The sequence below is a fragment of the Mycteria americana genome, chromosome 7 (assembly GCF_035582795.1).
Source record: "Mycteria americana isolate JAX WOST 10 ecotype Jacksonville Zoo and Gardens chromosome 7, USCA_MyAme_1.0, whole genome shotgun sequence".
Lineage (NCBI taxonomy): Eukaryota > Metazoa > Chordata > Aves > Ciconiiformes > Ciconiidae > Mycteria > Mycteria americana.
In genome coordinates this window covers 8,699,315-8,721,394 of record NC_134371.1, presented here as the reverse complement: position 1 = coordinate 8,721,394, position 22,080 = coordinate 8,699,315, and the positions used below count along the sequence as shown (strand labels likewise).

Below are 22,080 nucleotides of genomic sequence, written 5' to 3'. Positions count from 1 at the left end.
AACCAACAGGTTGCGGTTGGGGTTTGGATAAAGGCGGCAAAGGCAGGGAATGCATCTAGCATGGCATAGGCAAGATGAATACAGTACACCCCCACCCACCCCCTTTTTTTTTTGGTTCCCTTTGGCAGTCTCTACCATCTCTAGTACATCTCTGTGTGGCAAAATGATCAAATCAGTCATGATCACTTTCTTGGGTTTTTTTACAGCTTTTCTTGTTTCTTTTCCGAAAGGAGTCCTTCAGGACTTCTAAAGATCTCATTTCTATTCTTGTGATAGCAGGTGCCTTTGATAATCTACTTTTCTCCAGTCTTGATTATTTTTTTTTCTGTGTTGTAATTGCCAAAAGGAAGAAACAAACATCCTCAATTTTGGATTATTTTAAATTTCTATTGCTAAAATCAAAACATATCTTCAGTAACCGTCTTTCTGCATTTGCTGCTTTATTTGTGTGAGGCAGCGAGCCCCCTGCCCTTTTGGCATACTAGTTGTCTGCATATGGTAATTTATATTGTCTCTTAACTGCAAGATATTTTTTGTTCAGTAAATTATCCGTGTTTGTTTGCAGCCAATCATTTTTGTTTAATAGCATTTTCTATTACACGGCACAGCAGTGTCCTAGAAGAAAAGGATTTTCTCCTGGGGCTCTAATGAGTTGTTTTCTTAGCTTTCCCAAATGGTGTCCCATTCTTAGAGACAGTCCAGTAAGTGTCCTTGTGGTGTGGATGTACATCAGGGTTTGGCAGATTCATTCTGCCTTGTTTGGAAATTTCTAAGGCATTGAACTGAATAAAAGTGAATCCGACAGCAAGTTGATGGAGCCAAAGCAGCAATTAGATGCCAGTCCTGTCTTGCTAGGTCCTTTTATGCACATTCTGCTGAGGGACTCCAGTGTCTGAGCTCAGTTACTTCACAGAAGGAATGACTTGGCAGAACATGAATCCCCAATGTCTCCAAACCAGGAATGATCCGAAACGAGACTTTGGTGCTACGATCTAAAGATTTTTGAAGTTACTATAAGTAAAATCCTTTCAAAACTAGTGGAAGGGTTGTATCTGCTGATCAAAGGGTACTGCCCTCTTTCTTTAGCATCCCCAACCAGTGATACTCCGTGCAAAGCAAATTTTCAGAAAGCTCTTTAAAAATTTAAAAGATGGGGGGAAAAAGCAGAGACATAAATTCTTAGAGATCACATTTCTTTAATAGAAGTTTTTACTTGAAATGAGAAAAACCTGAACACCCACTAGAAAACAGTTTCTCTGGCATGTATTCTTTTCACCACATTCCCTATTTGAAGATATGGAAGGTTTAGAAATGCTTGATTTATAAGCGATTTTGTTTCTTGTATGAAGATCCATCTGATTTACCTCAGTGTTTGCTACCATGCAATTTACCATACTTAAAAAAAAAAAATAAAATTGATTTCTGCACCTTAGTATCTTATGGGTTGTATTGATCTTTCAGGGTCCTTCACATTTTTGAAGTATGTAAGATGGTGAAACCTAAATTCAGAAGGGGGTTTCTAAGATTTTTTTTTTTTTTTTTTATAATGTATGTATTTTATATTCTTACTGATTCCTTATTTGCTACCGTACACATGGGAACAACTTTATTATTCTTCTGACATTGTTTGTAGTTAAAGTCAGTCCTCTTGGTCTAGTCATTTGTGTTTCTTACTGATGTTCCAGAAGGGATACAGAAGAGGAACTGTAAAGAAACTTCTGGATGAGATGTACAGGTTAATGGTAAATGAGTTGAGATTTTATGATATCCAAAGTGAACTTTTGGGGAACGCTTGCCTGCAGAAGCGAGAGCAAGTGTGGCACTGCTGCATATGAATTATAGAACTGAAGTACAAAAAGATTAGTTTTGAATGCATAAATACAAAATAATTGCAGGTACCATTAAGATAGGCGACTTTATGTGGCAATTGCCCTCTTATTCTCTCCTTCTTTCTCAGTGTAATTACTTGAAGATTACTATAGTCTGGATACAATTTTGCATTTTATTTAAATATTGAATGTTTGCTGGATTAGAATTAAACGATAAAAACTTAAAAAACCAAAACAAAACCTGACAAAGATAAGACTGCTTTTTCTTATTATTGGTAATGACTAAATATTGACCTCTGTATTTCTAATTTTGTGATCCGTGCTGTGTTAATATCAATCACGGGAAATAAGGCTGCAAAATTGACTATTGCAAAATAGATCAGGCTTATAAATTGTGGATATTTGACAATCTGATAAATGTTGAAATTCATTTAGAAAGCAGTACTTTATCAGGGCAGGAGAAGGAGCAATTCCAACACCTGGGAACTTGAGAACACAGTTAGCAGGTACTGTATGTACATTGTTCAGTACCAGCTCTTTTTCTTCAAGTGCCGATTTGATTTTCCCAAGTGTGAAGATGAACGCGTAGAGGATATTACGAACCTCTGTTTTTCAACGTAAATCCCAGCGGGAGCCCTGTCGTTGCATAATCCATAGGCTTCTGGCACGCAGCCTTGCCGCCACCTCGCAGGAGGGCAGTGATGCCCTCTGTGAGGACCTCTCCTTTCCCTTCTGCATAGCCTCTGGACCTGCCTGCTGTATTGGATGCCGAGAGGTTGGCTGCCCCTACATCAAAGAGCTTACACCTGCGTTTGTCAGCAGTGCTCAGTACTGGTGGTTTGGAGAGGTTCACGCTGACCTGAGAAGCAGAAGCAGCCTTGCCACACACACAATTTCTGAGAGTTCATCTGTGTGCAGTGTGGGGTGTCCATCACATCCTGTTACCCCTCTTGCTGCCCTGTTCACTTCACTGGGGCGGTTCTGTGCTCCTTGTGTTACATCTCTCTTCAGAATTTGCCTTTACCCTTAAACTACAGGTATATTGTATCTTTACTTAGCACATTGGGGCTTTTATTTACAGTTGGGACCCCAGTGCCATCACAGTGCAAATAATTGTAATAGGTGCTATCACTATATAAGTGTTATTCTTTTGTTCAGCAGCGTAGAAGTTACAGTTTTCCAGAATACCAGTGTCTAAGAGCTCCTGATCTGTTACGTGCCAGAGTAGTTAAACTTCCTTAATCATTTGTTTGGTGCTCGCTATTTTACCTCTGAAGGAGCACCAGCCACCTCAGGATGTGGGTATGTCCTGCTAGGGTTTTCCTTGGATCTGTTTTCAATGACTTGCATCCAGGAACAGAGATACTACCTATTGCTGCATGCCTTTGCTACCCTATTTAAAATCTTTTTCTTTTGAAAGTATTGGACTGCTCTTTGAATTTCAAGGCTTATTATAGTTGTTGCTTTAACGACTTTCAAGCCTTAATTTACACCTTGGAGTACTTAACACCAAAAGAAATGTCTGCTAGGCCCAGGGTGGATCAAAGTGAAAACAATTTAATCAACATGCAGAAGCCCTTGTTTCAAGTAATTGATTGTAATTTTGTTTTGGATTTAGAGAAATCAAACTGTCGAGAAAATAACTGTGCTGCAATCTATTAAAATGTTTGATTTGCTACTAGTGTTGAGTTGTTGTAGTAAAACTGGTATTTCTTTTGCTAATCAGGCAGATTTACTGCTTTGCTCTGCTTTTGTTAAAGCACGTAACTTAGCCTTCGTTTATACAGATTATTTAAGTTTGCATGACTTTTTATGAAGTTGCAAGTTGATGAATAGCATGTTTCTTATTTACTGTGTCGAACTGCATTTAGGTGAAAGCGGTATCTAATGCACAAAGTCTTCACTTGATTTTACTGTTGCAGTGTACTGGATAAAGAGGGACTATTTATGAAAACTTTTGCATTTAAAACTAGGAAAAAAGTACTATTTTGTAAGTAGTGAAATGAACTGATTTTGTTCTTTGGGGTTTCAGAATTAGTAGGGGTTTGCCCTCTTATAATTGGCAGATAAACTTCTCATCCTTGAATGTATGAAATAAGTTCAAAGTACTGAAGCTCGTTGAATACAAACTAGTTGGGGTATTAAAAATAATTTCTATGCCACTGTAAAAGCTTACCACTTAACACTTTCAATAAATGCTCTTTGTGAACGCTATGTCTGTGATTTCCAACAGTTCCATCAGTGGTTTAGCTTTCTTTAAAACTTCATGTATTACTTGAATATTTCATTTGTCTGAAATTATTATAGTGGCTTAAATCAGATTTTGGTAGAGGTTGCCAAAATTTGAAATTGAATTTGAAATTATAATTTAAACTCAATCTTAACAGGTGGTATATCTTTAGAAAACACCCGGGCCTGGGTGGTGCTGTTCCTGCTGCCCCGGGCTCAGCTCTGCCAGCCCTGCAGTGCAGCCTTGAACTAGCCTGGGGTCAGCGGTCCCGCTGTAAGGCATTCTGGAGAGCATGAAGGAGCGCTTTCCCGAGTGCGCTGCCCTTGTGTGTGTGGTTTTGGGTCAGTCTGAAATACCAGTTTTAACTTCTGAAGCTGTAAATAGTTTGATATTGGGTTGTACTCTGTCCGTCATTACTTTTCAAAGACATGAGAGAGAGGATCTTGAATTATTTTTGCCTGTTTGTCTCTAGCAATCTGTAAGTTACATTATGGAAAGTGGAAACAGCGATGTGTGATCTCCTGTAAACTGGGGTTGTGTCCCCAAGTTTTGAAGGTTTTCCTATATGCTTGAAGGATCTCCTGTGTGACTTGATGCAGCCTTTCCCTCAAGGAGTTTTTACAAGAAATGTGGTATCACAGCACGTGCACCCTTGCTGTCCAACTCCGCCAGCTGTTTTAGGGTGTCAGTGAGACTTCTGGATTTCTCTCTTTGGTTGATATCAACCAGATCTGAGACAATGTCTTTTAATCTCAACCTTAAAATTATATGATCCAAGACAAACTGTATCACTGCAAAAGCTTTGTTTTCTTAAGAGAATAATAGCACACATACCAAAGATGCTGCAGCGGGGTTCTGTTGCTGTCAAAACACAGTGAAGAATTTCAATTAAAGAGTAACAAAAGATTTTTAATTTTTTTTTAAAAGAAATTTTTGACAAAGATGAAAAAAATACTCTTTAAAAAGGACAAACAGAAACGCTTCTGTGGTGTTCCCTCTCTTTCTTCTTTTCTACTCCCCTCATGCCATGATTCCCTGGTGAGGCAGTGGTACCAGGCAGGAGATGCAGCCCAGCTGTGGGGAGCCGGCCTGCACTGGAGCCGGAGCTGTTGCGCTCCAGTTCTCTTTAGTCACCATCATTTATTTTTGTGTTGTTCTAGTTGGTTAAAATAATAAGCAGCAGAGTTTAAAATTTATTGTTTGGTATCTGTAGGGTTTGTATTTTAATCTTTCTTAAGTCTAAACATAATTATATTAATATCATTAAAGTGTCTATGCTCTGTATCTTTACCAGAATTTTTAAGTTCACCATGCCTTAATTCTGGCTTTTTGGGTGTCTCTGGCCATGAATAACTCAGCTGCTTATCTCAGGCAGCGCCCATACCTTTCCTTTGCAAGAAACTGTTGGAAATGCTCCCATACGCGTCCAGGCTGTGAGTAGCCACAGTGAAGTCCATCTGAATCTTGGTAATTTCATTCAGCTGATGGGGCAATAGCAAGCGCAGTGCTGCAGCTATCTGTTGTGAGGCTTAGGAAATGTCTCTCTTTTAAACTTGATTTATATAGTTGTTAATTCATAGTTAGCAGTGACAAATGGTTAATTTAAAAAAGAAAAAAAAAAAACCAACCCCACAGGAGGGTTTGGGTGGAGTGCCTCAGATATGAGTGCTGAAATGACCTCACCAGGTCAAGTCTTCTGGTAACTAAGGATGAGCAGACTATTTGGATCCTCAGTAGTATCTTTCTGGTTTGTTAATCAAAATAAATGCAAATGTTGCCTTTAATATTTTGCAAATACATCTCTCTTTCTAAAATGTGTCACATGGGAGATTTTTACACGGAGAGTTAGATGTGAAATCAAATTGCCCTATTGGCAATTTTGTTACGTGCTAACAAAAGCGAAAAACTGAATCCCTAAGTTGCAATTGCAAGCCAAGAAGTAAGCCTCTATTTACATTTCCCATCATATATGTGCATATAATGAGTTTCGTTATGCCATGTTGCTAGAATTCACGTCTGTTTCCTTATCTTACTGTTCATGGCTGTATAGTGTGTGCTGGGACAGTGGAATTTTATGCACTGATGGGAGGCTTCGTAGATCACTTTCATACATGTGTTGCTAACACTTTACACCATTGTTGCTTCTCTGGCGTGAAATATTTGCATTTCACTGTGGCTGTATGCCGCCTTCACCCACACTCATCTTTGCCTTCTGAGGCCATGAGTGGTCTGTGGCTGGTCCACAGAGCCAGTATCTTCAAGATTTGGTAAGAGTCTGTTGCATGTGTCATTTTGAGGGCTGGCAATAGTCCAAATCACTTAAGAATTTTGTAGTAAAGTCTTTACACACTAAAGTAATAAAAATTAACTCTTCATATGCAGGCTAAAATAAATGAATGTAGTTTCATATTTATTTTTACTACTTTACAGGAGGATATTATTAGGAACAAAAAGATAAAACTAGTAATGTTTTCTGAATCATTGTGTTAACAAATTAGTTAAAAATGCCAGAAGGAAATTATCTTAACTTGACAAAAGAACAAATTGTGCTAATTTCTCTTAAACTTAGCTTGTTTAGTCTACAAATGTTGCTAGCAAAATAGCATCCTTTTCATTTTTGTGGGAGGGGGAGAGTCAGCGTGTCTGTGGTGTGCACACACAGCCTGCTACGCGTACAGTCCAAGAGGGTCAAATGAGGCTTCTCGGAAAAGGTGTCAAAATCAGTCTAGTAGCAGTATTCCTCTGAGAATATGGCAAGTGGGTTTTATTTCTGGATAAAGTTGGTGTAAAAAAAATTGCGATGTGCTAAATGGGTCAGAAGTGCTAGTGCTTGAGACATTTTTGTAATTCCATGATTTTGCTTGTTCCTTAGGCAGTGATAAGAATGATAAGGCACAAGTAGTAGTCTGATAAATGATTGCAGCTGTACAGTGTCATGCAACAAAATATATATATATATTGAACCTTGTTTTTATCTGATCTTTTAAACAGTCTCTTCTGAAGTGCAGCAGCTTGTAAACCTAGGTTGTTATTACTTGTGGGCTGATGGAAGATACATCATTATTGGGCTGTCAAGTTCTGTGCATTTATTACATAGTGCTATATAGGTTCTGTGTATCTATTAGATAGTGCTAAATACATCATATCGTTCCATTTTAAAATCCTGCCGCTGACTTTGAAAAGCATGCTTAAAAAAAAAAGGGAAGAAAAACCCTTGACTAGGTGTGACTAAAAAAATATCTACAGTGTTCTGTTTGGAGATGAACCAGACTCCGATATTTGACGGCTGACACTGAGGGGAAATACTTTTGCTAGGTGGAGTATTTTTGACAAACGTGTTTGTTTGATATTCCTCACCCGCGCATTTGTCAGTTATTTCCTTGCTTAACGAGTGTGTGTTAGCATGATCACAAAAGAAAGTAGCAAGACGTACAGGCCTCCAATTTGTTCTTCATCAACAAAAAGAACTAAACATCTGTATATTGAAATTGAAAATAGGGGCATAGCTTTTTTGTTTGTTTTAATTTTTTTGCATTTATAGACATTCATCACTTTTTGTCTTTTTTAAAAATGAAAACCAGGCTAGTCTGTGGATGCTTTAGTAAATCTGTATCAGAGCAGCAAAAAACAAGGAGCAAGTAATTTCAGTGATGGTAGCTATCTAGCATATCTTAAAATGAAGGTGTGGGTAACTTTTCTATCTTTCACAAGTTGGAAGATTAAAGGTTTTTTTCCCAAAGACCAAGACTAGAGGACTTGAGTCTTTGTTACTTTCTCTGATCAGTCTAGATCACATAGTTAAATGTGAGTTGACTTTAAAAAAAAAAAAAGGCGCCTCACCCCCACCCTTTTCATGAAGTCCTGACAGCAGTTGCGGAGAATTCTGCAGGCAACCGCAGAGGGCAGAATTCTGTAAATGAAATTCCCAAATGGTGAAATCCTATCTTCAGCCTATTCTAGTTTGAATAGAGAGATTTGCAGGATGCACAGCTCAGCCAATTTCAAATTCCTGGTGTGAAACAATCAAGATAAGAATCAAAAAGTCAAGAAAGGGAAAAGCCCTGTTAGATCAAACACTATACACTAGATGTCTCCTTAGGCAGAATTGCTCCTTCCAGAGTCCTTACTACTCTTGCTTAAAATAACAGGAGCCCCATAGCATAGGCTGTTTTCTCGTAACTATTCTTCACCTGCATGATTTTGTTTTGGGAAAGTTTTTCCTGGTTATTTAAAATGTGTTTCCAGTTACACCATCTTCAGTAGATTTATCTAAAACCTAGCTTTTTCCTTGCCCTTGACTTTTGCTCCTGTTAAATTGCTGTCTCTTCTCCTGTTCGGATATGTTACTTACCTGTACCTGAGACCGTTTAACAGCTTCCCAAGTTATCAGGCAGACTTTCACTGAGACTAAAAAGACATTTAATGCAGAGGGTAGTAACTAGTTCCATTTTTGTATTAATTTTGAAAATGATAAATAACATGCTTGACAAAACTCATTTTTTCTGGGTTACTTTTGAAGGCGGTGAATTTAGTGTCAGTTCTTCAGAAAAGCTTAAGAAAGCTTAAATTCAAGTCATTCTTGATAGCATTGACACATCCTTTACAGTTACTATTACGACATACCCATTACAGAGGAAACAAGATACTATTAACCCTGTTTACAGGGAGCTCTGCTGAAGAACAGAAGAGAAAATAAGAGTGGAAAGGTGAGACACTGAGAAGAGTATTAGTCAGATTACTGTGGAGATAAGATTTAGAAGTTAATAGCTTCCTGAATTAAAAGCTAGTATGTAAGAAACTGTGTTCTTTTGTAGGTGTGAGCTTATGCTGATGAGCATATATTGGCCGATGCTTTTTCAAAAATAGTCTTGAAATTTAATGGCATTATTTTAACATTTACCATGTTAGATGCTCAATTCCCTGTTTCACATTCCTAGATGAACACTTTTATAGATTAACACCTTCGATAACAATGTGTTAAGTGCCTTTTTTTTTTTTTGGGTGGTATACTAGTGGTCCATAGAAGTGGATTTGTATTACTGACCACCCTATCAAGATGGTAACGCTAGAAAGATCAGAAAGGGCAGGAGGGTTGGAAACACCATGGGAAACTTCAGTTAATCCCATGCAAAGTGTGCGGTTGTCATACCAAAATGTAACCTAGAGACCAGGTAGCTGTTCCATGCAGCGACTGGTTTTAAGGAAAAGTTACAACATGGGAGTGGGGTATACTGGGGTCTGTGGAGTCATGAGAGCCATGGAGAGCATGAATAAGGGTCACAGGTTCCTTTTCTCTTACAGGACTGTCAAGTTAAGCTAATAAGAGGCAGGTATATAAAATTGTAAAGAAAGACACAAGCTATTCTTTTTCTGAGCAGGGAGCAGACCTGTAAAACTGCTTACCAGAAGAGGTAGATGCTAAATGTTTATGGGACTGCAAATGTTAATGGAAGATAATTTCTTTGAGGTTACTAAATACATAGAAAACAAACAAATTGTGCTCTGAAAAGTCATCTGAGTTGAAAATAGCTGGAGGCTAGGAGATTATTTAGGGGACTAGATCATGTTGGTGCTGTTTTCACTCTCCCTTTGGGCATCTGCCTTTGGGTCGCTGCTGGAGAGAGGGTAATGGGCCGAGGAGGCTTTTGGCCTGATCCGGCATGGCTACTCTTCAGGTCTCTTGCAATTTTGTTTGGATAATATATTTTATCTTGTATAAAGGAAAATACAAGGTGCTGGGGAACTAACATTAGCAAGGTTTTTTTTTTTCACTTTTTTAACTGTTTGCGAAGCGACATAATAGGTTATCTAGTGATACTTCCACTTGTTTGTAGGATAAACACGTGCTATGTGTTGCTCTGTACATGTAATAGATTAGTTCAAAGGGGCTATAAATTGAGCTATACAGCTGCAATGACCGTAGGAAATTCAACAGAAAATATTTCCAATGAAACAAAAATACTGACTTCACTCATTTTGGCAACAAGTTAAGTTTGCTTAGGTTTTTTTGCACCCATTTGCAATAAGGAAAAACATTTTCCTACAGTAGGAAAGCCCAACATAATTGAAATGTTAATTAACATAATGAACAGCATTTTTAGGAAAAGCTTTTTTAAATTTCAGAATAGACCACCTAAGGCGGGAGGTACATAGTTTAATAGTTTAACTGTATACATGTAGATAAGCCCCACTCTACTACTTTCTACTACAGACTTGAATAAGGGCACTGTTAGGTTGTTATCAATTAATCATAGCCTAGTGGCAGTCTTTGTGAGACCTCTTTACTGTGGCTTCACTTCCTGATGCTCATCAAATCCTTTGAATATGCTGTCATTGATGAATCAAATATATTTGTTTTCCTTGATCATGCTTAGGTCCTGTTGTTAAAAAAACAAAACAAAACAAACCCCAACCAAAGGTGAAGAACAAGTGGCATGATTAGATTAGTCTAATGCTGCTGTTGATTAATGACTTTAATCCATTTATTTAATAAATGCTATTCTCCTTGACCATACTGCTAAAGTAAATATTTTGCTATGTTTATCTGTACTGTAGGCTGCTTATTCTTTGGAACAGGTTTTGGTGTCTATTTCTCCATGTATAAGTCTAGTATTGATGCAACTATTTCCCTGTTCAATCAGTCTGACAGACAAACGTAGTTTCTCAGCTCTGGTATCTAAATGGTTTGAGGATACAACAGAATAATATATATATTTTATACAGTTAGCATCTGTGTTATTTCTGGTATGACTCACATTACCTAGTACATCATTCTGTCTTTGCTGTGAGATTTTTGTGCTGGGATCCCCATCGTTGTCCAAGGCATGAGGCATCCCTTAGAAACAGAGGTGTATTTTGACGACAGAGCTATAGGGCAGTGCTGTTCCTGCGTTTCTTCTCTTTCAGGGCTGTGTTCCCTCTTCCTCTCTTGAGCCACTTCTGTGCTCTTCTGACCCTGCAGTGAGATGCTTCAGGAGCTGAGTGGTAGAAAACTATTAATTTCCATTTTTTAAGGGAAAGGAGGTGGCGAGAGCACCCAACTGCAAGTGGGTAGATGGGGGGGTACCAAGGTCTCCCTGAGCAATAGCAGGTAGGTTTTGGCTAGGATGTGACTTGAGAATAAAACTAAACCAAAGCCTTCAGGTGAGCTGCACCCTCTGAATTCTTACAGACAAGAGGCAGCTTATTTGGGAACGAGTGTGCTGTCCCTCTGCCCTCAAAGTTTTTAGCTCCTGCTGCAGGGATGGCTTACCTGCTCGTGAAGCAGGAAAGTTTGCCATGGTAATGAGAGGCACAGTCTTTTTTCCTGTACGCTAGTCTGCAATTTGCCACAGTTCAGTAGCCGCTGTATTAGAATAAGTTGTCCTTTTAGCAGGGATGGCTGGAGAACCAGTGCATGAACGAGGGAGGACAGCCCTCTCCGGGTAGGTTTTAACTCCTTGTGAGTCAGAGTCCTCATATGATGCCACAAAATTACCCCGTTAGTGAAATGATGGGAGCGTGGGAAGGGCAGAGGCAGGAGGATTTGTAGGAAAGATGATAGATATTGCCTACTGGTGGTAGGGTGTGGAGATTTGAAAAGGGGAAGAATTCCTTCTGTGTTGCTTGGTCTTGGAAAATTGAACTGCTGTTTAATCACAGGGTTTACCTAGATAGAAAGAGTTTAATCTGTAGATTATTTGTGTGAAAATATGACCAAGACACAGAATTTTTATAGAAAGGTGGTGCTACTGCACGAGTACATTATGCACCAAATGTCACTCAGTTTTCAAAAATTCCTGGGGAAATGAGAGTAGACTGTAAGCAGAAGTGCAACAGCTTTTGATGAGCAGTATTTTTGGAAAAAATATTTAATTGTTCCTTGATACGTTTAATGGATTATTTCAGGGCAGTCAGTGTTACCTTTTTTGGCAGCATGAGAGGCTTACGTTTTTCTCTGGCTTTGCACAAAATAATAGTAATAATAATTTTAGGAAGAATCTGGAAAGCATTATAAACACCTTATTTTAGGGGAACTGCATCCCAGGAACATCTGGAGTATATGAGCCCAAGCTCCACCACAAGTTCTACTTTTGACCTCTGGTATGACTTCAAGTTTTCAGAAAAATGTTTTCATACCTATGGATTTTTAAGTGCTTTTGAGTATTAAAAGTAACTCATGATTTTGAGGGCTATATTAAAAGAATTCTTGGATCCCAATTCTTCCGACTGTGCTATTACTTTTACATGCCCAATATATCACAAGTAAGGTGGATTTTTAGAACATTTTGGTATACATCTGTTTTTGAACCCGATACTTTGCTGCGAGGGCAAATATCCTGCAAGGCGCTCCTGCAGAAGGCAGGCAGAAGGCAACCAGCCTTCCTAATGTGTTCTCAGATAAGAAGAGAGCCGCAACTTCAACAACACGGGGTGTACGCGATGTTCAGGGTCAGTGGCCACAGCGGGACTTCTTGAGCCTGTTGATGTCAAACTGCAAACGCCGTGTCTTGCAGCAGAACCCAAGTCCCGCTGCATCGTCTAAATGTCCTCTGCAGCTCATTAGCTTGGCTTGACAAAAATGTAGATTGAGCTTTTACTCTGAAAGAACGCCCCATTTGACTTCTGGTTGCCCAAAAAAGTGAGGGTGATGGTGGTACCGATATTGAGGGAAACACAGACACGGCTTGAATGGTGGTTACATTCATTAGGGTTGAAAATAACACAATATTGTCATGTCCTCTTCTTGTCTTTTGAGATTTCCTTATTTAAACATTTTAAGCCCAGTTCCAAATGTGATGTCTACTTAAAACATGTATCCCACCTCCCAAAGCATGGCACACTTGAGACGGAATTTTAATGAATTCAATAAATTAAGCTCTTTAAGAAACTTGTACAGTTGTGCTGTTGCCCCACTGTAACGATTTCTGTTGCTTGCCATAATCTAGATTGGTTCTTCTGCAAGGCCACCATTAATCCCAAAGCAGAGGAATATCTTGTCCTAAATATCTAAAAACAGAGACAAGGCAGGCACAGTTAGCAGAAGCAGGGAAAGGGAAGAAGGTGTTTTTCCCAGGGAAGCAGTTTGAGCTTTGTTCCATATCCCCAAATTGGAGACTGATTTAGAAGTCCTGGTAACCTTGCAACTATCAGTTCCCTACAAACACATTGCCATGTTGACAAAAGCAGGTGCCTGCCTCCCTTCAGCTGTGAAGGCTCGTCTGAGTTAACGGGCTCTGCATGGTGAAGGGAAGGGTTGTCACTGAGCAGCGTGGCTGAGTGATTTGGCAAGCTGGAGCAGGCTGAGTTAGTGTCATGGGAAATATGGCTCTTCCTACCTTGAGGAAAGGGAATGGAAAAAAAATATTCTGATTTTTTTTTAAGTGATATATTTTGTTTGTGTCTTGGTTCAGTTTTTAGGTATGTATTTGAAATCTGTAATAAACTTACTGAGAATAACAGAGTGGCCCCTAAATGCTACACATCAGATTTATTTTTTTTACACAAGGAAGTTTTTTTTTTTTCTCTTTCCAATTTGAGGTGAGACTGCTGAGAGCACCCAGTTGGACAGGCTGTTATTCTCAGTCTTTTCTCTGATTAATCTTGCAGTGATAAATTTAAAACTCAGTCCTAGAATAAAACCACAAAAAATTATTTATCAATATGCTACTATTATTATCAATATGTCACTGTCATCATGTCCACTATCTTCAGAAAACAAACAAGCAACACAAACTAGAAACTGCCTTGAATTTGCATAGGTGGACCCCCATCCTAGATGTAGCAGTCTGTGAAGGTGGGATTTTGTGACTACTCTAGAAGCCATAGTCCCTTCACGTAACACTCAGCGCTTTGAGTAATAACTATTTATATTCTTTCCCAGTCTAGACTGGATTTAACTTCATTTGTTAGGATCTTTTAACTTTCAGTTTATGTGAATTGGGTTACTTAGTAATGAATTTCATTTAAATGCCTTGCAAGTGAAATCGTGCTGCAGCACTCGCCCTCCCTCCTTCCTCAGTGGTACCAGCTGATCGGTATTGACAAGATTACTCTTGTGCCTTATGTGTTTTTAATAGAGCTGGCTAAGAAGGTTCCATCTCCAGCAATTTAGCTTCCTTTCCTTTCAGTGGGCTATAAGCTATCTTCTGTGATTTACCTTAATTTTTGGCCTTTATAGAAACTGGTGTTTAAACTTTTAAGTAGCTGCTACAATATTCTTTTGCTCTAGTCTGACTCTTCCGATGTTTCTCATTGTACAGTGAATCCTGTCTCTGTGCACTTTTGAAGAGTGGTTCCTATATCTGGATGATCTTTCCCCAAATAGCGTTGTCTGCTTACCCAGTTCTTTATGCCCTCAGATACCCTGTTTTGTTGCAATAGTTGGTTCGCATACGTCCATAGGCATACAGGTACTTGGTATATGAAAGAGTATTTCTGAAGTGTGGAAAGTTGTGCAACTTTTATGTGATATGAATATATATGTTAAGCATTTCTTCTTTGAAACATCCAGAAAGTTAGCTTGCATCAGGTTTTTCTGTATTTCTGACGTAATAAAGGCCTAAAGACAGAACAAAGATCAGGAAATAAAGATTTCTCAATTGACAGAGAAAAGCCATTTCAGATAGAGTTTAGCAATATAGGTGGATATGTCTCTGGGAAGGTCTCGGATACTTTGAGTGTTCCCTGTTTGAGGTTTCTTGTAAAGCACCCTCGGTGATCCCCCCCTCCATCTGAGTGTACTCCAGTGCTGTGCTGCTGCTGTGCTCCTCGAGTGGAGTGTTGGTGCGGTTTGTGGGTGTTATTTTGTCACTAGGAACCCTATCACTACCAACTAGTTGCAGGTAATGACAGTTTTTAATGCTGTCTTGTGTGTGGTCCTAATTTTTTTCCCCCACTCATACGTATTTGTTTCTCTTGCATTTTTTGAGTTGGTATTTATCTCAGTTCAGCTTCTCTCTTAGATCTGAAAAGCAGATGTTATTGTAGAAGTGCTGAATTGTTTAAAAAAAATTGCCATACATCGCTGTGGAACTGTGATTAAAAGAAATAACTTTGATTTTCTCTGTTTATGTTCCAAGCATGGCAGTGGTAGAATCACCGCTAGTTTTGTGTATGCCTATTAACCAAATGAAAGCAAGGATTCAATGGAGTGATTAGTTTTCAATTTAGGCTTTTAAGACTATTGTCTGATGCTCTTTGCAGCCTAGTAACTGAGGGGAATATCCAGGATTTAGTTATTTTTAATTCTGTTTTGATTGGGACACTCTTTCCAGATACTGAATCCAGATAAAAGCAGGATACTCGAGGAGAATTTAGAAGAAAAGATACCGTGTCCTTAGAAGGCTTTTGAAATTCACAAAGCACAACATCTAATGACTAAATTTGTTGTTAAAGCTCAAATAGCACCAAAATCTCAGAGAGTAGTATAAACAGTGTGATCCTAAGAGGATTAGAAGAAAAACATGAGCGCACAAGTTCACATGAGGAACAGAAGCGATTCAAAGCTCACGCAGAAAACATTATTTTAGCCATAGCATGAACCCAGTGTAATTCCTCGTGTAATGGATGGGTAGGAGAAAATAGCATAAATGATAGCATTTCTAGAAGAAAATGGTTAAACATTTTTGTAAATAGCTTCTAGAGAAATCCTTGTTTTGAACTGATTATGTTTGGAAACAGGTAAGGAATAATGTTAGTGTACATCTGCTCTATGTGTTTATAACCAGATTTGTCACCGTGCAGTGCCATGGTTGATTTTATCTGTGGTTTCGTCTTTGTACTACACGAGTATTACTCAGTTGGTAACAGCAGCCCAGTCTGTGCTAGCAGCATGGATTGGTATTTGCTTTTTTGGTAGCTGGTTCAGTGCATTAGTTTTGGCCCTGAAGACGGGAACTGGACTTTTTTGCCACCTCTGCATGCAAGTAGGTCTCAAGAGTTTAGGGCTTCAGGTGTTGCTGCCGCTCTACGCACCGCAGCGGGATGCTCTTTCCGAGGAGATGATGTTGGGCATTGTACCGAGTGCTTGGGTGCAGTGTCATGGGTGGACACAGGCATCAGCTGTGTCATTCTCATGCAGAAAAACCCGGCGTGGGCAAAGCTGGTGAGCACTGGCAGGTCTGTACGCGTGCAGCAAAATCTTACTTCTTTTTCTAAGTCGAGTGGAGCAGTATCCGGTCGATGCTGAAGGCATTAGTCATCAGTCAGTGGGCAACCCTCCAGCCCCTCCAAGATGAAGGATCCAAACTCACAAGCTACTGTGCGTTCCCCAGGTGTGCTTTATCAACTTCAAGGGAAGCTGGTGGCTTATTCTTAAGTGTCACATAGTGTAGCTGTTACTACACCTGGACACCTGTGTAAATCACCGTAACAAGTCAGTATATAAAGGCGAGAAAATATTCTAAAATCAATAAATTATAGCCGTCACCTGCATTCTTTCAAGGTACGTGCCAAAATGGCAAAATCCAATAGGATAAATTTGGAAAGAAAGAAGTTGCTGATAAGGCATTTGTACTCAGTACTTGATTCTGAAGGACATCGCAGCATTTTCTAAATGTTTACGTGTCATTTCAAGCGCTCTTACTTAAAACCGGAGCCTACAACCAATTAACATGAGTGAGGAATGAAGCGGAGTCAGTGAACCCTTTCTTTTCTCATTCTCTGCTCTCTTGAGTCTTTGCTTCCAGCTTCTTTCCGTGTCACTGCCCTGTTTAGATATAAAGTAAAGGACAAGAAGCCTCTTCCACGGATCAGATGGAAAGGTTTCCCTTTCTGGCTTCGATGATAAGTAGAGCACTCAGAAGATTGCACAAGGGCAAAGGGGTGTTGGAAGGAGACGGTTTGGGCAGTGTATACTGAAGAAAGCCTTTTTTCATTGAAGAAAATGGTTTATGTTTGTGCAATCATCCTTTTATTTATGTTTGCCATGTTCCTTCCCAAATGAAATAACCCAAACCAAGCGTCACACTCAGGGCAGCAGAGCCCTCCTCTGCTTTCTCTGCACACAGCTGCTACAATGATTTAGTCTGTTCCCAAAAGAAGAGTGCAAATATTGGTTGGTTGGTGCGTTGTTCTGTTTTTAAGGAAGACTCTTGTTATAAGCAAGTAATGTTTGTTTATGGGGTCTGCTGAGCGAGGTGATAAAGCTTTCTCTTCTCTGCTGGTCTGCAACTCTGGTTGTGGAAAAAACAAACTTTCTGAGTAGCTCTGCATAGGAAACCGTGCCACTTGAGGAGTGGAGTTTTCCTCAGCCTATTTACATAATTTCTGCAGCACCAGTACAACTAAGCAAGGGAACAAGAGCATGTTTGCAAATTCTTTCAATTCCCAGCATTCCTGCATTCTTTAGCATCCTCTGCAGTGCCTCTTGCTTGCACTGTGAAGGTTACGCACTGTGAAGGTTACATTTCTGTCTGCCTTGGTAGTGCGGTGGGATCTGTAAGAATAAAATGAACTCGACTGCTGCAGCTCTTCTTTTGGTCAGGTCCAAAAATGGCTTTCTAATAAGCCATTTCCTACTGGTTGAGCTTGAAAATTGCGAGAACTTTGTGTTGATATGAGCCCCGAGAACTGTAGTTGTTCTTTACTCATAGTAAAAGTTTTTGAACACAGTTTACAGATGCTTTGTAAATGGTTTAATCTAAAAATAGTCGGATAATACTTTATTAGTCACCCATGTCCATCTGTCCCCCTTCCTGCTCTTTGAGTGGGTGATTAGATTATTTCCCAACAAGAAGAGTAGTCTGGCAAGTATTTGTGTGGAGAGCAACCACTCAGAAATATTAGTGTGAATAAAAATTGTTTGTCATTAATGAATAAAAATGGATGTTACAGTGAATAGAGTTAACACATATTTGGACATCAAAACGTGTTTGCTTACACTTAACTGTTTTATTGTTAGATGCATGAAATTATTATTGATATGTAAAGAAAATTACTAAAATGTAGGAGAGCATGGATTTTTTTGGATTATGCTTTTGTTTGGTTTTTGAAGATGGGCAAGATTTCTCTTGAATATTACACTAGGATGATTTCTATTATGTACATGTTGTCAAATGTTCCCAGCAACTAGTATGAGGGGTTTTTTTTTTTCCTTTTAATTAGTGGGGTCACTGCAGGAGTTGGTAACTATCTGGGTGCATGGGCACACCTGTGTTCATAAACGGAGTTATTTAGTGCAATACGTGTTAGGAAAACAGATTTCTTCCTCTTTTTTTTTTTTTTTTTTCCTCCTGCTTTTCAGTGGATGTAACCATTTTGGAAGTCAAACCGCTGGAATGTTGATTTTTGTTTGGGGCTTCTCAGAGTGTTTGGAAGTCTGTAGCTGAGGTTTATTTCCAGAAGAAAGTTGGCATGGGCAGAAGATACTGTAAGCTGTCCACTTTGCCTAGTTGACTTCCTGAAGCTTTTTCTGGAGAGCTAAGGCAAAATCCAGACATCAGGATTTTTATCTGCAGGTTGTTTTGTTTGTGTACGCTCCTGCTGAATGGGTGCGACTGTCTAGAATGAATACTTACACCACCAGACCTCAGCAGGCTTATTTGTTCAAAGGTCTGTGTTTCAGGCTCCCCGCAGGAGCAGTTTGTGTGATGTGGGTAGCGACAGGATATATGCAAAACCCCAGCTCTGCATGCTGTTCTGTGCCTGATCGCTGCTGCTCTAGGCTGTATACAAATTCAGTGGTAATCACGCAGCTCCTTGAACAGAGGAGGCTGCAAGAGCTGTGAAGGCCCATACTTAATAACGTTTTATTGTGTTAACACCACCGTTTTCAAAATAATAAAAATTAATGTTTCCAATTTTGTCTCCTTATTTCCTTGTCAGCATTGCCCTTCTGTGGCAAGAGGCACCTGAAAGGAAAACTTCCGCATATCAATGCACTGCCAATGGTAAGTACCTTGTTAACTAGCTAAAGGCGGGATGGTTCCTTCCTGCAGATATACCGTAAGCCATCTTGTATTGCAAATAGTATTTTTAGAATAACTACTTTTTAGTACACAAATGGATTATTTTAATTTTTAAAGAAACATCTAGACCATTATTCTGTTTGATAAAAATATTAAAATTGTGTATGGATTTTATCCCGTGGCAAGTAGGGCGGCACGTTAATTTTGAAGCGAGAAGTGTGACTTGACAATAACACAGCTCATCCTGTTGGTAACTGGTTTTGCTTCCTCTTTTGGCCAAAAGCCTGTTTGGGGCAAGCTGTAGCAGAGCAGAGTGCTCTATTGCCCTGACTTGGGTGCTCTCTGCAGTTTGTTACAGTACTAACAGCTTCTCCTACTTAAAAAAAAAAAAAAAAAAAAAAAAAATTTATGCAGTCAGGTGTATTTTGCTTCTGCACATTTGACCGCATGAATAGTGAAGTTAAAATCTTAGCTCCTATAGAAAGGGGCTTGGTTGATGTGATCTTCTTATTCCATCTCTGGAATATTACTCAATGTTACAGACTATTGGAAGTTTATATTTGCAGACTGTCTTTATGGTTTACTTATGCTTTCTGATAGTTGTGCAGATGGAAGGCAGGGTTAGGTCTGAAGAGGAGGACTGGAACGTACTGCTCCAGCTTTGATCAAATAAGCAGTTTTGGTATCTTGTGTTGTCACAGTTGAGGTGTACTACAAGAATGGTAATTGCAGTGCTAGCCTTAAGAAATACATGCAGAAAGTGCCAGCCTGAGTTTTGTATTTCAAGCATCTCTAGATCATTGTGTTCATTACAGAAGTTAAAGGGATAGTATTTCTAACCACTAGGTTTGAAAACTCAATTTGGGATCTGAGAGCTGAGCTGGGTTCCTTTGGTTTGCGTATGGGCATGGATCTAAAGAATATGTAAATAAATTATAGCCTCACTTATACCTTTGCAACTCCACTATCTTTGCCCTGTGAGCAGAATGACGCTCCAAGAGAGTTTGCTTGGATGTAACTGCTTTACTTTGAAATGTAGTAAGTGGTTCTGTTGATTCTCGAAGACATCATGGAGTAAAATGTAATGCAGCATATATTTGGCACTAAGTAAAGCAAATACAACTCTGAAACCAGAAGATCTGCAGCGAGTGTGTAGTCATTTAATAGCCTGATGTTTAGCCGTAGAGTTGATATGTGTAAAGTTTATATTGGTTTGGGATAAATTTCAGCTGGTGGGAACGGACTTGTTGTATGAGAAGGCATCGTTTTTACCTGGTCACTTAGCCTGATATTTTTACTTTCCAAAACTGAAACTAGCAGTGCTCTCAGCCTTTTCTATTATTACTAAGTTTTCATTGTTGTTGTTGACCTTTTTCCAACAAAAAGCTACTTTGATTTCTTTTTCTTTTGTGTTAGTTGAGCATGGTTTTAGTTATGATTTAAAATACAGGTCTGTATTACTGCTTCTCTTAAAAACATGACTCATTCCATATTAACCTAGTCCTTATACTTCATAAAATTTTAAAATACTGAGAGACTGTACTTGAAATGTTACTGCATTTTGTCCTAATTTTTTCCCCTACAAATTATATTAGAAATTCAGAATTGCACAGTCTCAAGGGCATGCTAGTTGTTACAGTGATCATAAAACATACTCAACTGTTACTTGTAGTGAAGTGAAATATTCCCCACTCTTTTCTTTAAGGGCTGCTTTTGTGCTATAAGTTGTTATATTTTATTATTCTAGAGATTTCTAAAGAATTACTCATCTCTTAATTAACTTTGAAACAGTTTAAATGTAGATTTAAGAGACAAGCTAGACACATTCTTCATCATTCCAAAAGTAATCATAACTTAATCTGGTTTATAGTAAAGAAGACTTTCATAGTTTTTTATTATGTTGTTTTTCTCTCTGATGTTTGTAGACAAAGTATGGGCCAGAGGTTGACCTGAAAAAAGCAGTTTGTATTCTTCTCCTGAACAAGACTTAGTTTAACTTGGCTACCCATGTTCAATACATATATTTGAATCACAAATTCATTTCTGATTCCCTTGAGAAATGATACTAGCATTTTTGATCAGTTTTTTAGTCATGATTGTCAGTTCCATTTCTTAGTACTAAAAAAAAAAGTAAAACACAGAAGTTACACATCCTCTTTTGTTTTTTATTTGCTTTTCTATTTTAAAGGTAATTAAAAGATGCTTATTTTTTGCATCATATATGATATGTTTACTGATAACTAAATAGGGTAAAATATCAGTTACTCCTTAAAAACATGTTGTAATTGTTGCCCCCTTTTTTTTTTTTTTAAATAAGATATTTATACTGTGAATATAGCCTGCTAAAAGAGATTAAGGCTCTGTTCAGCTGGTGTAAGTTCTCCTTCCCATTCTTCCAGTCACCTGTAATGTTCCTCAGAGTCTCAAAGGAAAGATGCAAAGGCTTAACAAAAAAAGCCTGTTAATTGAAGGAAAATTAGTATATAATGCTACTTTTAGTATATAATGCTACTTTTTCTAGGATTTTGAAGGTTCATTTAGAGGCTGATAACTGGGTACTTAATCCACAGTCACAAGGGTTAATGAAAGTGTTGGAAATAAAAATCAAAAGTCCTGGACCTTTGGCCTAAGCCAAAGATCATGCCAGGTTTTCCGCAAAGGCTTTAGCAAATAATTTTTTTGTTATGTGATGGAACAGGTAACTTACCCAGCAGAGATTTTCCATCGTACCTTGCAATGCTTCTCTTGCAACTTTTAGAAGCAAAACAGTTTGCCTTTCTATCTTCTACAAGTCATTGAAGCAGGCCTGTGTTTGTGTGTGCATGCATAAATATGTGTGGCTATATATGGGTGTGCTTGTGTGTGCATGTATCTATACACATATATATGTGCATCTACATATATAAAAAGGAGTGTGCAAAAACCAGGAACTTACTGAAAGCTGGGAAGTATCCATTTGTGACCATCATACAACAGCTTGCTGTGATGGATTTAATTTCGCAGGAAGTAACTAAAAAGGGCTATGGAGGAATTGAGCAAGAAAGGCAACATGATGGCCATCTGAGAGGTATCCTGAAAAATTCTGTGCCTGGGTTCTTGGCTCCATCCCTTAGCACATGGTTAGTTTGACAAA

The 22,080-nt window shown here is 38.7% G+C and overlaps 1 protein-coding gene across 7 annotated transcripts in view; it reads left to right on the top strand.

The window, feature by feature from the left end:
• TBL1XR1 (TBL1X/Y related 1) overlaps window positions 1-22,080 on the top strand; it is a 115,158-nt gene that overhangs the window by 33,091 nt on the left and 59,987 nt on the right. For all 7 annotated transcript variants that reach the window (XM_075506905.1, XM_075506906.1, XM_075506908.1 and 4 more), the window contains exon 2: window positions 18,865-18,929. The gene's annotated coding sequence lies outside the window, so the exon portion shown is untranslated. The remainder of the gene's footprint in view (window positions 1-18,864; window positions 18,930-22,080) is intronic.